Raw genomic sequence first — 17,218 nt, forward strand, 5'->3', positions numbered from 1 at the left:
GTAAACTCGTTACGTGGAGACGTTGGGTGGCCTGCGCGTTCTTCAGATCTTGCCCCATGCGACTTTTTCCTTTGGGGCTACCTGAAAGGGAATCCCCGAACCATTGACGAATTGAAAGCAGCAATACGCCAAGAAATTACAGGAATATCGCCTCAAATTACTGCTCGAGTAATGAAAACTTTCAGAAATCAGCTTCGAATGTTTGTCGAAAGAAATGGTCGCCACTTGGACTTGGACTGTAATTTTCAAAACTTCAACAAAATGGCATACCATATATTTTTAGTTAATAAAAATAAAATATAACTAGCATTACGCCAAATATAGCGTTTTTATTAAAAATCAAAACGTGAGAGATCATTTTGCCGGACCCTGTATATTTATTGAAAAAAAAGCACAACCAAAAATATTATACGACATGTGTGAGCGTTTTTTCGAACCGGCCCTCATTCATTTCTTATTGAATTTGTTCCATATTTGTGCCGTTCACTGTATAAACTAACTACACAGACCCAATGTTCCATTCAAATATATTTTTTTTCAATCATGATAATGCGGACAGAGCGCAAAAGCAGAGCGCAGTAAGAATTAATAGACATGATGAAAGGCTAAATGATGTTCATTGAATTTGGTGCTTTTTACGCTTTCATTTAAAGGCATAAGAGGAAGGAACAAATGAGTCGACCTTTAAGGAATTTACCGCGTAAGCACAGTTTATATAAAGGATCTTTTGAAAAGTTTTTTTCGATAGCTAGGAGCACGACGAGAACCTGTATTTCGCAGACAATTGTGGTTGTTCACACGTGTCATTCGTGTACAACATTTCAAACGACCTTTTTTTTAAAGTATAAGCACAATATGCCTTCCTTTTGCTCGCCATATTAAAGTAGCCAACATCCGTAATATTATAAGAAATTCGAATTCTTCTCCTGATATCAAAAAATCAAATGTTTAACCGTTTAGATTCATTTTGATTTAAGGAGCTACCATCACTACATCGCATGAAGTGGGATAGCACAAGGGAATCTCAAAACTCCAGGTTTACTCTTTGATCTAAGTGATATCTCTGACTACAGATGAGCCTTAGTAAGCTATATGTGCTCTTTTTAATTTTAAAATCAAACGATAAACGTAAAATTGAGAGTAATATTTTATGGTTTAAATAAAGATCAAAAGTCTTTAAGTAATCTAGTATAATGAGAACACTTTAAGAGCTAACTTTTATTCCAGGACCATAGTAATTGATCAGTAATAGCAGCCATCGCGGTCGTACAACTTCGTCCTCTTCAAAAGCTGCTTTACAGGTAAGGGACTGTATTTAACTTAAACATAAACCTTAGTTTCAACTGGTTTCATCAATATTTTTGATAAAGTCGGTAAAACATTAAGAAATTGTGAGTCAGTATAGTCTTCGGGAAGATTTATTTTAGGTAAGGGTCGCACTAAAGCATGCTTTCATATATCTGGAATGTAAGAATATTGTAGACATTTATTAATTATGTGTGTAACAAATGATATTTGGATAGGCTGGTGGGTATGACTTTCGTTTTAATAAACTAGAATTAATTTGGATTATATCGAGTACTTCAACATCTTTTAATTTAAAAAATTCTTAAAAATATATAATTTTATGTTGAGTATATTAATTTAAAATAGATCTTCTTATTAATAATCTCTACGTATGAAAAACGAGTCAAAATTTCAAAATGTTAATCCGTAGTTAAATTTATTCTTTAAAGTTCATTCTATTTTTCTTTTTTACTAGAGTTTTGAAATTTGTCGAGGGTAATGGTTTCTCTTAATTCATATAGAGTTTTATAATTTAGCAGTTGCTTATAGTATTGGTTATTATTCCTAAATAATTTAAATTTAGATAGAGCTTGATTTCTAAGTTTCTGTAATAATTTTATATTGTTTTAACTGGGGCACAGCTATCAAACAATAATAAAATGCCACTGCCAAGAATTCAACATTTTTTATCAATGTTATCAATATCATGAACACTCTGCCAAGGGAGCAATACAGAGCTTTAAAAGATTTTAACAATAAACTGTAGAAACTCAGACAGGTACATAAACAAAACTAAAACTTCTATTAAATACGATGATATAAAATGATTTCAGTCCTATTTATATAAGCGTGTAAAATATAAAAACTTCACGTCTGGATCTGTAAGTGTAAAATATGGTGAACCATAGGGCTATTACTGTCGTTAATGTAGGTTTATTTTATTGTGAAAGTTCTGAAAAATATATAAAATTGTCTTGTTTATTGATGCTGAGTATACAGTGCGTCCCAGGAGTTATATCTAAATTTATTTAAAATTAAACGATGGGTTTTTTGCAAAAGTGCTTGGATCCATCGATTTTTATTTCACGTTGCACTTTTTTTGTACCTGAAGTTTGTGTATACAGGGTTGCTCAAAAATAAATTTCGACCATCAACTTAACTTTTTCAAGTAAAAGCACCTTTTTTTCATTTTTGAATTTTGCGTGGAATTCTATGTATGTTTTATGCATCATGTCCTATATCTAAAGTCAACAGTTATCGAAAAAAACACGGCCAAACATTATTATACTCTGCATCCACTGAGCGCATCCACATTGAGCTCCGCGTGCCCACCGGTGGGCATTTCGAGTTTGCTTTCTGGAACCACATGCCCACCGGTGGGTACATCGCATCGCTTACTCAGGGACCGCGTGCTCACCCGTGAGCATAGATTACATTGATTCTGCCTATACCAAACGACGGTCTGGTCCCAGGATGAGCCAAAAAATATATTGGGTTGGGCAGTTTGGATAGTTTAGGTATTTAGTTTATAAGAGAAAAATAAACTGTCATAAAAAAACAGTCGTTTTCTTATGTACCAAAACTTAAAATACCATAAAAATGACTAACCTAAATATAATAAAACTTACTAAAACGACCTAACGTTTGACGAAATACACACTGCCACAAAGAAACTGCTGACACTAAAGTTTTAAACCAAATGTTTTTGGAAGCAAGTAATACAAAGGGGAATATTACACGGTACACAAATTGTATTGACCTTTTTCGCATTTTTTCGGGCGTACGCAGCATTGTGAGCCACATGGTGCTGTAGCATTTAGTGCATCTCTTTCGAGTAACTCGTTTTTGGCCTTCCACTTCCTTCAACGTGCAGCGTTGCGTTCTTGACGTGGAAGGACGAGAAAGAGTATTAAGTTTTTCATCGTTTTCAATGAGACCTGAAACTACTGGTGTGATGCTGATTTTTTTCTTGTTTACTTTATTGTACAGATGTAACGCGTTTACTATTGTTGTAGCAGTAATGAGATGAAACACTAGGCGTTTGTACCATTTTGAAGTTCGCCTTAGAAAAGGCGCGTATGCTGACATTTGATCCGACAAGTCGATAAAGGCCTTGCCCTGATTACAGTCAACAATTACTTTCGGTTTAATAACTTTCCTTTCTTTGCTAAAGTAACGGTAGAATCATCGTATTTGGTGCTTAGCATGATGACGTCTCTCTTATCCTTTCACTTCAGGACTACAGTTTTATTATTATCTTGCCGAGCTTCAATTCCACCTCGATTCAACTTTTCCTTTATTACTTCCTGAGGATTACCTTTGCGGTTTGCTCTAATTGTACCAACTAAATGCGTTTTTCGGTCAATCAGTGTTTTGGCTAATGATACGCTCGTGTACCAGTTGTCAGTGTAAAGTGTGGCGGCCACTGTCCAAAAGACCTTCCATCAATTCCATGACTACCTTTTCAGAAACTGCAAATTCACTTGATTTTTCTCTGCCAGTATATACTTTGAAATCCCAGGTGTATCCTCCAGATACACACAACTTGAAAAGCTTTATACCGTAGCGGTGTCGCTTATTGGGTTGTATATTGTCTGAAATAAATGCGTCCTCGAAACGGGACGTTACTTTCGTCGATACAAATGTTTCGATTTTCTTTTTTTTTTTCGGGCATGTAGGAGGACTTAAATTTCTTTTGGAGCATGTCAAGAAATTCTGATATTTTGTAAAGTCGGTCATCAGAGGGTCTGTCCTTCTCATTATCACTTACATGGAACATGCCCAAAATACCTTCAGATCTGTTTCTACTCATAATTGTGGGTATGCGATTTTGGTACAACGATTTGGTTGACTAATAATCCCATAACTGAGGCATTGGAAGAAGGCCCCTATATCCATAATATAATGGCAAAAAATTTTCGCATTTCCACGGGATTGGTATCCACCCATTTCGACACCTTGGCCTCCCGGTTTGGATCTGCTATTGCCGCAGCAATTCGCTGTGAAGCAAACCTATTGGTTTCAGTCACAAATAGATTAATCATCTCATCGTCGATAAAATAGTTAAATAATTCAGTTGGTTCTTTCCCTGCAAAGTCTGCACTAACAGCTGGAACAACACCAACATTCTGAGGGCTTTCACTGAAAGATAGCCGGTCTCCTTGAACGTGATCCCATTTTTGCTTAGTAGTTAAAGTCGCTAGAGGTACGTTATCGTCTAGATCTTCGTCTTCGGATAATAATATGGCTCAATTATCTGAATTATTACCGGATGAATTGTTATCGGATGATAGATCACTTTCAACAGAAATAAAATCTTTATCTACGAGCGAATCATCTGAAAATCCGGTAATTTCGTCTTCTATTATATCTCTTGACTCGTCGTCGGGCAGATTCTCCAGCTCCTTTGCCAACTCCTGATCCGATAGATATTTCTTAGCCATATTTGCTTAACTCTGAAACAAAAAAACACATTAAAGATAGTGTCCACGGGTGGGCATTCGGTCCCAAAATGTAAAATAGCATTCTGGGACCACGTGCCCACCCGTGAGTCACCGCAAAAAATTACAAAAACAGCCAAAAGTCGACAGAGTATTGATCCACAAACAACATAAACTGCAAAAAAATAACTATTAACAAAAAATATCCAGATTGAAAATTTGGTCCCTGGAAGTAAAATCCAAATGCCCACCGGTGGGCACGCGGGGCTCAACGTGTTAAAGACATTTTACTATATGTAGTCTAGATCTGGTACTTAATACGCACAAGATTTTAGAGACGTAAAAAGGAGCCACCTTGCACCGGGTGGGGTAGTGCATCCATTTTACGGTCACTCACATGGATAACATTTTATCTAAAATTATAACTTTATGTAGGAAATGTTACAGTTTCAAAGGTTTAAGATAACATTATTCAAAAAAAAAATTATAATAAAAATAATAATAATGGTTAATGGGTTACAATATGCAATTTGTTTTACTTCAAAACAAAGGCCTTTAAACATCTACATAGTAAAATGTCTTTGAAGTCGATGCAGAGTATAATTAATAGATCAAACGAACTAACCTGTGAAGTTCGATTTAAATTATTCTCTGCATCCACACACAAAGACAACAAACCCTCCCAACCCGATAAGCCCCAATTATTCAAAATAATACTTTGAACTAAATGAGTGAACTATATATTGTCTGAAATAAATGCGTCCTCGAAACGGGACTTTACTTTCGTCGATACAAATTGCTTTTTCGGGCATGTAGGAGGACTTAAATTTCTTTTGCAGCATGTCAAGAAATTCGGATATTTTGTAAAGTCGGTCATCAGAGGGTCTGTCCTTCTCATTATTACTTACATGGAACATGCCCAAAATACCTTCAGATCTGTTTCTACTCATAATTGTGGGTATGCGATTTTGGTACAACGATTTGGTTGACCAATAATCCCGTAACTGAGGCATTGGAAGAAGGCCCATCCATAATATAATGCCAAAAAATTTTCGCATTTCCACGGGATTGGTATCCACCCATTTCGACACCTTGGCCTCCCGGTTTGGATCTGCTATTGCCGCAGCAATTCGCTGTGAAGCAAACCTATTGGTTTCAGTCACAAATAGATTAATCATCTCATCGTCGATAAAATAGTTAAATAATTCAGTTGGTTCTTTCCCTGCAAAGTCTGCACCAACAGCTGGAACAACACCAACATTCTGAGGGCTTTCACTGAAAGACAGCCGGTCTCCTTGAACGTGATCCCATTTTTGCTTAGTAGTTAAAGTCGCTAGAGGTACGTTATCGTCTAGATCTTCGTCTTCGGATAATAATATGGCTCAATTATCTGAATTATTACCGGATGAATTGTTATCGGATGATAGATCACTTTCAACAGGAATAAAATCTTTATCTACGAGCGAATCATCTGAAAATCCGGTAATTTCGTCTTCTATTATATCTCTTGACTCGTCGTCGGACAGATTCTCCAGCTCCTTTGCCAACTCCTGATCCGATAGATATTTCTTAGCCATATTTGCTTAGCTCTGAAACAAAAAAACACATTAAAGATAGTGTCCACGGGTGGGCATTCGGTCCCAAAATGTAAAATAGCATTCTGGGACCACGTGCCCACCCGTGAGTCACCGCAAAAAAATTACAAAAACAGCCAAAAGTCGACAGACTATTGATCCACAAACAACATAAACTGCAAAAAATAACTATTAACAAAAAATATCCAGAATGAAAATTTGGTCCCTGGAAGTAAAATCCAAATGCCCACCGGTGGGCACGCGGGCTCAACGTGTTAAAGACATTTTACTATATGTAGTTCGGATCTGGTATTTATTACGCACAAGATTTTAAAGACGTAAAAAGGAGCGACCTTGCACCGAGTAGGGTGGTGCACCAATTTTACGGACACTCACATGGATAACATTTTATCTAAAGTTATAACTTTATGTATGAAATTTTTCAGTTTCAAAGGTGTCAGATAACATTATTCAAAAATTATAATAAAAATAATAATAATGGTTAATGGGTTAATCGTTTACTTCAAAACAAAAGCCTTTAAACATTTACATAGTAAAATGTCTTTGAAGTCGATGCAGAGTATAATTAATAGATCAAACGAACTTACCTGTGAAGTTCGATTTAAATTATTCTCTGCATCCACACACAAAGACAACAAACCCTCCCAACCCGATAAGCCCAATTATTTATTTATAAATAAAACAAAATAATACTTTGATCTAAATGAGTGACCGTAAAATGGGTGCACCACCCGGTGGAAGAAGGATCCTTTTTACGTTTTTAAAATCTTGTGCGTATTAAGGCGGGAACAGACTAAGCAAACATTGTTGAGCAACAGCTGAACAACTGTTGAGCAAGAGTTGATCGACTGTTGGCAAACAAACGTCGATGATTGTTGGAAAACATCGGCAAACCTTGTTGCTGAAAAGTTCCTTCAGTCGAGCCAAAATGTGCGACGAAGACGATGCTTTACTCGCATGGTGCACGTTTTTATTAATGAAAATTAAAAAATCGCGTAACTGCAGAAAGCGACGGTGGTGGCAAAGAAGTATATTCGCAAACAGAAAACGGAAGTTTTTACCAGAACTAAGAATGGATAATTGGTACTATAGTTCCTGAAACTTGCGAAGCCCTTAAAGAAGCATTGGCAGATCATATTCAGGTAAGAAAAAAAATCAAATTATTTTTTCCTTATTTAATCAAATAAAAACATATAAGAACGTAATATAGTTTTTATGAAATGTCCGTAGAGTTATCCGCTTGGGATCCAATTAGGGCGTCAATAAAGCTATGTTCATTTGGACTATCTTGATCAGAAGAATGTTGAATGCTTGTTGATGTATAATAAGGAGATGGAGCTGGTGCGTAAAAGAGCTAACTTGAGACAGGTGATACAGTTGGTAGTGGCAAATTCGTTGTTCTTGGAGTAAACTGCCCGTGTGAATGATAAAGTATTCGCATATCAGCATCATGGAGAACGCAATTAATTTTATGTTCTACATCAGCTCGAACAAATGCATCATACGTTCTTAATTTATTTGCCACGTATTCCCCATATACTTCAAAGCTATCCCTTACTCTTCGATTTTCTGTAAGTGTTTTTATTGATTTAAAAGCTTCATCCATTTGAGGATCAGACAAATTTGGGCGCTTTCCCGAGGTTTTTTTCCTACCGGAACCAACTGCCTTACGGTGTCTCGTTGTAACGGTTCTGATTCTATCCCAATATTATGAGGATCCGAAGGGTTTAACAATACATGCCTATAGTATGAGTATAATAATAATATGCAGAGTCCATATTTAGATGTTGGGAGGTCATAGGGCACTTAATGAACAATTGCGGCCTTAGTTGGATATCCTTTTTTTAAATAATGTTTTTTTTTCATTTACCAGATTCACCTGAAGAGTGGCTCAAAATTTCCGATGACTATGAAAACTTATGGAATTTTCCTCAATGCTTAGGAGCCATTGACGGTAAACACGTCGTACTACAATGCCCCTTTAGAAGTGCAAGCGAATATTATAATTAAAGGGCACTTTCAGTATTGTCCTTATGGCAGTAGTAGATGCAAAGTATCGATTTTTATACGTAAACGTGGGATGTCAAGGACGAATGTCATCCATAACGTCAAATGGTGGTGTTTTTAAAAATACACTTTTCGCGAGAAAACTAAATGATTGGACTTTAAATTTACCAGCTGAAAAACTCCTGTCAGGACAACAGGACGGGACAACATCTTTTGTATTTGTTTGCGACGATGCGTTTCCTCTACAGGAGAACCTGATGAAACCATTTCCCGGCGAACATTTGAAGGGGACGTTCCCACGCCCATTAAATACAGATTATCGCGAGCAAGACGAGTAGTGAAAAATGCTTTTGGCGTTATGTCGTCTGTATTTCGAGTTTTGCGAAAGCCCTCGCAAAACTCTTTGCGAGGGAAGTTCGTTTCGCCCCGAAATCTTGGCGAAACGAACCAGAACCTTCATCTAAATTGAAAAATCAACCAGAGTAGCACAGGAAGTTCGAGAACAATTTGCACATTATTTTTCAGGCCATGGAAGAGTGCCTTGGCAAGACAGAATGGAATAAAATAATATGTTTCATTATAAAGAAATAAAAAAGTTTACTTACTTGTTCTTGAGTATCTCTTGTATGTTTTGGTGTATTCTTGTCTTTTAAAAACATTAAATGTTTATATCCAAACCAACGGGACACGTTTAATTCATTTGTTCCTTGGCCAGATTTTGTGACGCTTTTTGCACATTCCCGTCTAAACTGGGTTTGTAGAACTTTCCATTTTCTCTCAATTTCTTCTCGGGATAGTTCTAAAACGGTCGCTATAAAATTGAATGCGTCAGTTCGTTTATTTTTGTTTTTATAAGCTTCATTTTCGGAATTCCATATATTTCAATGTTCGCTTATAAGCTCTATCAAATTTAGAACTTGGTCTTCTGACCAATCGTGCGACATTTTCAAATGAATTGAACGTTACTCTGCCGATGTACCGCCTCGGGAGCGAACATCATGCAACAGTTTGTTAACAGTTGCGCAACTGTTGAGCAACACGTATAAATTGAGCCAACTCACGAGTTGATCAACTGTTGCTCAACAATGTTTGCTTAGTCTGTTCCCGCCTTTAAGTACCAGATCCGGACTACATATAGCAAAATGTCTTTGAAGTGGATGCAGAGAATAATTTAGATCGAACTTCAAAGTTAAGTTCGTTAGATCTATTAATTATAGATGGTCGCACCTTATTTCTGAGAATTTGTATAAAAAAGTTTATAATTGAGCAAAATTCCATTCATTCGAGTTTTTTTTAAATTTTGGCTGGTGACCATGTATTTTCATAGAAACTGTATGACATTTGTACGCCAAACAGATATTTTTATAAGTTTAAGAGCAAAGTTGCGGTTTTCACATAGTGAAGTTAACAAAACGAGAAAAAATACAAATTCTGTGCATAGTTGGATTTGGTGATAGGATACGTACTCAAAGAGAAGCTGCTTATTTATTCAATGAAATCCATCCTGATCATTCTCCGAAATATCAAACAGTGGTGGGAACTTTGGAAGAAAATCGATGCACTCCTCTATCGCAGGTTGAGGCTAATTTACACATGGATCTGAAATCTGAAGTTCACCGAATAGTTAAAAAGCACAAATATCACCCATATAAAGTTATTTCAATGCAAGAGTCATTTGATGATGAGGCGAGATCCAATAGGTAAATACCCAGTACCACCAAAAACTAAATTGTGGTGTGTAATAGTGAGCGGAAAAGTAATAGGTCGATTTTTCTTTGAATAGTCTTTAAAGCGACTTGCATATCTATTTACTACATTTTTGGATAAAATCTTGCCAAATCGCTAGTTAGAAGAAGAGGACCCATCCAATGGCCTGGCTAGGTCGCCTGACCTAACATTATTGGACTTTTTTTTTGTGGGAATCCCTCAAGTCGCAAGTATTTGTAAATAGGCCAAATAATCTACATGACTTGAACGAAAGGATTCGCAGAGAAATGTGCGCCGTAACTCAGAAAATAATTGAAAATAAGCAACGAGTTTATTGATCGCCTTGGATATTGTCAAATCGTAAATGGCAACCGTTTTGAACATTTAATTTAATTTTTGTGCTTTTTTTATTTGTTACATGTATCGTGTTTTTTTCGGTTGTTGACTTTAGATGAAAAATACGTAGAATTCCACGCAATAAAGCGCAACTTGAAATAAAAATCGACGGATCCGAGCGTTTTTGCAAAAAGACCATTGCTTAATTTTAAATGAATTTAGACGTAACTTTTGGGGCGTACTGTATTATTGATATTTGGCAAAAACTTGTATAAAATTATATCTAAGATTGATGGAGAACCGATCAGTTTATCATGTTTTTTTAATAATATATTAAATTTAGAAACAACTAAGTGCAAATTTTGCATTGTTGGTAGGAGATCCTAGATATGTTCTATATTACTGTAATTAGGGATAACCTGGTTTGTAATAAGCAGATAAAATACTCTGCATGTAATTGTTTTAAACTTGAATTTCCATGCGTAGTAATATTTAATATTCTAGAGATTCTGACTTTGATAAGGCCTTAGAAAGATTTATTAACGAAATCCTAAGCCCTTTTAAATGTTATCTGGTCTAATTGACATAAGTTATATGATGCAACCGTTCTAACATTCAATTGTATATAATATACTTACAATTTGTATCATTCAATAATTAATTTTTATTGTTAATGTTTTTTGCATCGTATAATATGAAAAATTGTTCGAATTCCATCTGATATATTTCATGCCTTGATTTAAAGAATAATAGAAACAATTTTTAAAGAAATAGGTGTTTTTCATTCTTTAATTTTTATGTAAAGTCTAAGTCGCACTTTTTTCGACGTCGAATCAAGAAATTCTGCTGTTAAACTACTTTGTCTTCTGTCGCTAATTCGTTGCCTTAAAGCGTCATATATTTTGGACCAGGGTGGTAGATCTAATCTGTAAAGTAAGAGGTCACCTGCATCTTCAGTTTAGATTAAATTAAGAAAAAATAAGGAATCCTTTATAAATTCATCTACAGTATCTATATAGTATATCTAAAACTAAAGCTGCATCGAAAATAAAAAATATTATAAGTGATGACAATATAGAATTTTTTAAGTATGAACAATCTCTTTGGCTGCAGTAAAAATAAGTCGTATTTAAAATAATTGGTTCTATATCTAAGGTTTGGATTGCTAAAGAGATGTGTTTTTCTAAGATTGACGATTTCTCTATGGGACTTAATTTTAAGTCACATAACCGAAATATTGCACTTTTAGTAAATCAAAATATACAAAAATATGAAAAAAAATTAAATGGGTGTGGAAAGTTATATTTACGATATTTCCAAGAGCATAATAATATATCGCGTAACCCCTTTGAAATCGAGGAATTAGAACTGCTTCTGGTATATATATATATGTATATATTACAATTGCCTAATATTCTTTCATATATGAAATGTTTAAAAATAGACATAGAACTTGAAACAACGTCTTAAATAGTACCAGTTGTATTTGTGTAACTTAATATAAGTTGTAAATTATAAAAATTACACATCTGGATCTATAAATGTAAAATGTGGTGTACCACAGGCAACGGTTTTAAGTCTATTACTGTTTATTGTATTTGAATTATGTGATATCTCAAGTCAAATTGTCTTGCGAATGGTAGGTACTAGAATATTTGTAATGCCAAATTTCCAACATATTCAAAAATGTTAAAATTTATCAAATAATATATTTAAAACAACGAAGGTGTAGCTGCTTCTATGCAGATTGGTTCTCCGGGAACTAAATCTATATATTAAAAGAAAATTTTTAAAATTGACTACGTGGCAGAGTCAGTTGGGGATGCATGACGAAAATTCTTTAATAGTTTTGGCATTTGCAGTTATACTGAAAGTAAAAGTCAGCTATGTTTACTTAAATAAAATTACGCCTTATATCATTTCTTCATTTTTGGATTCGACATATGTCTTTAAATTTATTTTATGCATAATACTTAAGTGAAATGGTTTTTAAGATATTTTTGAGTTTTAAAATCGACGTTTGCTTTTGTAAAAAATTTAATACTAAATAGAAAAAATTGATTAAGGTAGTGTGAATAATTTAAAAATTGATTCAATATACATCTATAAAAAAAACAGTCAATAATACATATTAATTACTAAAATTAAAAAACTACAAACCATTTCCCACTCATACATGATATTTGCTCTATACCTTAGAAAATAAACAAAGGCGCCTTTTAACTTAATTTTCACCTGCAACTGATTCAGTAAATTATATTATGTGAACAACCAACTTTCTTAGCATTTTCTGCCCAATTCAAAAATGTAATTATATCGAGTGTCGCAGAATATGTGAGCAGCATTCCGGATTTGATTAACTGGCAAGAAAAGGAAAGTTTTAATCAAATTGTAACCCTCTCCTACATTTGTTTTATCTCTAAGCAATGGTTCTAACTTCTTGTTACTATTTTACCTTTTGTAAAATAAAAGCAAGGAAATACATTTTTTTAGTTGAAACCTCTTTTACGAAAAGATACACTGGGTCAATATCGATGAAAGAAAAAAAATTAAGCAAAAGCTATTTTTATTCAATTACGTTTTTATTAAAAAAATATTTATCTACATGGGATCTCTAAAAGATTTAAGGTACAAGGTTTAAAATTCATGTTATACATTAATTTTTGAATACAATTTTTGAAAATGAGCAGTAAAATATTTTTTAGTAATTAACAGCCCGCTTATAAAAAATGCGGCAGCCAATAAAAAATTGAAATACAGCATTTTACCTAACTCTCATATATCGTCGGCTTAAGATGCAAATGGCCTAACTCCAAAATTTTAAATTATTCAAGAGATGCAAAAAACTTGTCGGAATGAGAAAATATAATAAAACAAGATAAGTTTCCAAAATATTTTATTTTTTTTATTGCTTGAACATAGAAAATTATTGCTCTTGTCAAAAATAGGCTTTATTCTTGAAATATTGGGATTTAGGTAATATGCGTTCTATGAGCATGGGTTCGCAACACGAGATAATCTGATTAATTGCAACTTAATTATAAAAAAACTTTAAAGACGCAAGCAAAAGACAAAAAGAAAGAGGCATTTTACAAATGTGGTAAGTTATCATAAAAAAATGAAAGTCCTTAGGAATTGAAGATTTAAGGTCCATTAAGTGTTGAGATTTTTCAGATTTAATTGGTATTGGAGTTGGATACATTAACGGCAACTCTTCTAAATTCCAGATTTTTTTATCTTTTTTCGTCATTCTATAAGGCAAAGGCATCCATTCTTCTGTATGCCTGATTTAAAGAGAATTCCGTGTTCATTATACTAAAGTGCTCTAATGTTTGTTACAGTAGGATCACCTGACGATCTACCAGGACGGATGGAACTAATGTATTGAACATCTTGAAAATTTTTGAAATATGTATGATCCAAGTATTCCACCACGTAGGGTTTCGGATTTATACGAGCAGTTTGACAAATATTGACATAGTCTGCTGGGACGTTTATGACTCGCTTTTTTAGTTTCCCCTCGATTGTGGAGTGCATTGAATCGCACTCCATTTGCGTATGCCCTTTTTCTAAAAATTTTTGCTCAATTGTAATCCCATGCTTTTGTGCAAAGTTGAAAAGTGTATTGGCAAGAATTGCATTTTGTTTTGTCCAGTGCAACCATCACTGTACAAAATGACTTTACTAGTAGAGTTTTTTTGGGGTATAATATTAGTCTCTAAAAACTTGTAAATGATGGTAGCAAATGTGTTGGCAGTTTGTCCGGCATGACCTTCATGCCAGAGGAAACAATATCCATCCAAGGATTTAATGTCCATAATTATAAAATTATGGACTATTAATTTTGTTTTATGATATAGAGCGCTAACATTAGATTTTGGACTCAGTAGAACTGATTGCAAATCCATTGAAAAAACTTTTACATCTTCTTTTGTTTTGTCAACCTCTTTTCCTTTCGTGCCTCCTCCTTTTCCTTCTGATGTTCTTGATAGGTAGCTTCGTCGATATTACCAGTCTTGTAACCCACACACGTATCACATTCATCCTTTTTAGGTGAAAAAAGTGCTAAATTAAAATCGTCGAAACTGTTATTAAATGCTGCAATAGATAGCGGTTGTGAATCGTTTTTTCTACACCAGTCATTCTTATAAAACCGATATAATTTTTGTTTGCCAAGATCTTTCAAGGTATAATTTCTTTGTGCTCTTTCGACAATAATGTGACTCTAGTTTTGGAAGAACTTTAAAAAAATTGCACAAATTTTCTTTTTGTGTGTCGATTTTCGCTTTTCGATTCACTATTTGGGAGGAATTATTATCACGCGTATCATTAAGGTCATCATCCACCAAATCATTTGCAGTGTGGTGTGATTTATTTTTTTCAATCAACCAATGTAACTTTTTTTACTGGGATAAATAGCTATTTTTATAGTTTATTTTATATTTATAGTTTATAAGAAATGGCTAACGAACAATTAAATTCTTATTTAAATGTAGCCAATTTAAATATTAGATCTTTATTGCCAAGTTTTCTGGATTTTCTCAATTTTGTAAACAATAAATATGATATTTTGGGTATAAGTGAAACGTGGCTGAATGAAAATATATTAAGCAGTGCGGTTTCTATGCCAGGTTATAATTTTTTTAGAAAAGATAGATTAGACAGAGTTGGGGGTGGTGTTGGCATCTATGTCAGGTCAATGTTTCAGTGCGAAATTGTAAATATTAATGTTAATAATGTAAAGTTTGAATTTATCCTCCTAAATGTTAAAATTGGTATTCACAATATTGCAATACTTATAATATACAGGCCCCCTAAATCGAAAGCGTTTGAAATTATAAATTTCCTGGAAGAAGTTGTTCCACATCTTTTAGTGACCTATGATTATTCAGTAATTCTCGGAGATCTAAATATTGATATGTTAAAACCTAATTCATTATATTCTATGCTTAACTCTTTTGGGTACGTACAATTAATAAATGAACCAACTCGTATAACAAATACTACCGCAACATGCTTAGATCCCATTTTTATCAATACTAAAGATATTTGTCATAAAAGTGGCACCGTTGTTTCAGGTTTAAGTGATCACAATCAAATACCTTTCTGCACTTTAAAATTAGTAGTTAAAAGACAAAAACAAAAATTTATAACCATCCGCAATTTTAAATATTTCAATGAGATATATTTTAGGATCGATTTATCACAGATTTACTGGGATAATATTTATTATCTTGAGGACATAAATAAGGAAGTTCAATATTTAGAACAAAATATTAATTATTTATTTAATATTCATGCGCCCTACAGAACTATAAGAGTCAGTAAAAAGCCAGCTCCCTGGTTGACAGACACCTTAAGACTTATTTTAAAGGAACGTGATAAGGCTTTGACTAAATACAAAAATCACAAGTGTTTAGAAAATTGGAGATATTACACGGAGTGTCGTAATTTTGCGTTGGCATCAATAAGACGAGAAAAAGCTGCATATCTTGCAAGCTTGGAGAGTGACAAAACTGGTAAAAAACTTTGGAAAGGTCTAGAAACTTTAAATATTAAAACAACCAAGAATAATAACGAGCTGCCGTTTAATATATCTGATCCAAATCAAATAAATGATTTTTTTGTAAGTGTTTTTAATAAATCTGATAAATGTGTAAACAAAATTAACTTCTACTCCAGTAATAAATTTACCGAGGATAATTTTCATTTTTCTTTAGTAGACCAAAGTACTGTTGAAAAAACTATAAAAAATATTAGGTCCAATGCCTCTGGTGTGGATAACATAACTCGACGTATGTTACACTTATGTCTCCCTGATATACTGGATCATGTCACTCATATTATAAATTGTTGTTTGGAGGTAGGATATTTTCCTACGGCCTGGCGTGAATCAGTGGTATGTCCGATTCCCAAATCCTCCAGTCCTGAAAGTATTCAAGATTTGCGTCCGATAAGTTTGCTTCCCGTAATCTCCAAAGTTCTCGAAAGAATAGTCTATATGCAGCTGTCATCATTTTTAATGTCAAATAATATCCTCCCTTCCCATCAATCTGGTTTTAGGTAACATCATAGTACAGCTAGTTCACTTCTAAACGTCACCGATAATATCATGCGAGCTCTTGACAAAAAGATTTCAGCCATTATGATAGCCCTTGATTTTTCGAAAGCATTTGATGTTATCGATCATGATTTGCTTGTAGCGAAACTGAAATATTATGGCTGTAGTGAGGTTGTTTTGTCCTTTTTTAAAACTTACTTATGGCGTAGAACCCAGAAAGTGAGGGTGAATAATGAATATTCTGCTTCGAAAAACATTATTTCTGGTGTCCCACAAGGGTCGATCCTGGGCCCATTATTATTTCTTATATATACTTCAGATTTACCCGGTCTAGTTGAAGATTCTGAAATACATCAGTATGCTGATGATACTCAATACATACATTATTTTGACTCTGCTAAATTTGATAACGTGGCTGATACTATTAACTCTGATCTGAACGTAATAAATCAATTTTCAAAAGAGCATAACCTTGTCATTAATCCTAATAAAACAAAAATGGTTTTGTTTTCAAACCGAGGATCACATAAAAATATAATGGAAACTGTTCACATTCAATTGGATAACGAAACTATTTTGTTCTCTGATACTGTGAAGGTTCTGGGACTTACAATAGACAATTCTTTAAGGTTTAAGGAACATGTTAATACTCTTCTGCAGAGGTGTTATTTACGCATGCGTATGCTTTATACCAATAAACACATTTTAAATTTTAAAACTAGGAAAAAACTTGTAGTGGCTCTTGTTTTATCTATTCTAAATTACTGCCTTATAGTTTATTATCC

The 17,218-nt window shown here is 33.9% G+C and overlaps 1 protein-coding gene across 7 annotated transcripts in view; it reads left to right on the forward strand.

The window, feature by feature from the left end:
- LOC126749937 (gephyrin) overlaps positions 1 to 17,218 on the forward strand; it is a 227,308-nt gene that overhangs the window by 54,819 nt on the left and 155,271 nt on the right. For 6 of the 7 annotated variants that reach the window (XM_050459516.1, XM_050459517.1, XM_050459513.1 and 3 more), the window contains one exon: positions 1,228 to 1,301. The exons of the other annotated variant lie outside the window; for it this stretch is intronic. The gene's annotated coding sequence lies outside the window, so the exon portion shown is untranslated. The remainder of the gene's footprint in view (positions 1 to 1,227; positions 1,302 to 17,218) is intronic. 7 annotated transcript variants of the gene reach the window in all.

The sequence above is a fragment of the Anthonomus grandis genome, chromosome 2 (assembly GCF_022605725.1).
Source record: "Anthonomus grandis grandis chromosome 2, icAntGran1.3, whole genome shotgun sequence".
NCBI classification, from domain to species: Eukaryota; Metazoa; Arthropoda; class Insecta; order Coleoptera; family Curculionidae; genus Anthonomus; species Anthonomus grandis.